This window comes from Hypanus sabinus, chromosome 15, assembly GCF_030144855.1.
Source record: "Hypanus sabinus isolate sHypSab1 chromosome 15, sHypSab1.hap1, whole genome shotgun sequence".
In the NCBI taxonomy this organism is placed as follows: domain Eukaryota; kingdom Metazoa; phylum Chordata; class Chondrichthyes; order Myliobatiformes; family Dasyatidae; genus Hypanus; species Hypanus sabinus.
The window spans coordinates 58,750,798-58,751,852 of NC_082720.1; the positions used below are offsets into that span (position 1 = coordinate 58,750,798).

Here is a 1,055-nt window from a genome sequence, read left to right on the forward strand (position 1 = left end):
CTTGGCTGTATTTATGTGCATGGCTGAATGACAATTAAACTTGAACTTGAATAGGCAGAGGAAGAAGCTGAAGAGCCCAAGGATGTGGGTGTGAGGAACTCCATGCATGTAGACCTCACCTTCACTCAGTCCAATGTCAATCTGCTAATGACCATGTACTAGCCACACCTGTCTCAAAGAATGTTTTCCAACATCTTGAATTGAAATGAATTGACTTTATTACTTACATCCTTCATACACGTGAGTAAAATATCTTACATTAAGCCTCCATCTAAATGTGTAATGTGTAATTTATAGTAATTTATAATGAATAGTATGTACACAGGATAGTAAATATAACATAGAAATACAATTAGCGTGCTCGCTTCGGCAGTACATATACTAAAATTAGAATGATACAGAGAAGATTAGCATGGCCCCTGCGCAAGGATGACACGCAAATTTGTGATAAAAAAAAGAAATACAATTAGCTCAGCATGAATTAATTAGTCTGATGGCCCGATGGAAGAAGCTGTCCTGGAGCCTATTGGTCCTGGCTTTTATGCTGCAGTACTGTTTCCTAGGTGGTAGCAGATAGAACAATTTGTGGCTGGGGTGACTCAGGTCTCCAATGATCCTTCGGGCCCTTTTTACACACCTGTCTTTGTAAATGTCCTGAATAGTGGGAAGTTCACATCTACAGATGTGCTGGGCTGTCCACACCACTCTCTGCAGAGTCCTGTGATTGAGGGAAATACAGTTCCCATACCAGGCAGTGTTGCAGCCAGTCAGGATGCTCTCAATTGTGCCCTGTAGAAAGTTCTTAGGATTTGGGGGCCTACACCAAATCTCCTCAACTATCTGAGGTGAAAGAGGCACTGTTGTACCTTTTTCACACACAGCCAATATGTACAGGCCATGTGTATTCCGCAGTGGTGTGTATGCTGATGAACTTAAAGCTGTTCACTTTCTTTAAATTTCTTTGAAGGTTTAGGAGGTTCAGCATGCATAGGGCACACACTAACTTCTACTGTGTATATATGTGTGTATATTTATGGTCTGGTATGACAAGAATG

At 41.1% G+C, this 1,055-nt stretch overlaps 1 non-coding gene across 1 annotated transcript; it reads left to right on the forward strand.

Annotated features, from left to right (window-relative positions):
- The first annotated feature begins 357 nt into the window (after window positions 1–357).
- LOC132405755 (U6 spliceosomal RNA) lies at window positions 358–464 on the forward strand. Its single transcript, XR_009515959.1, has one exon. It is a non-coding gene; the product is annotated as a U6 spliceosomal RNA (small nuclear RNA).
- The last annotated feature ends 591 nt before the right edge of the window (window positions 465–1,055 follow it).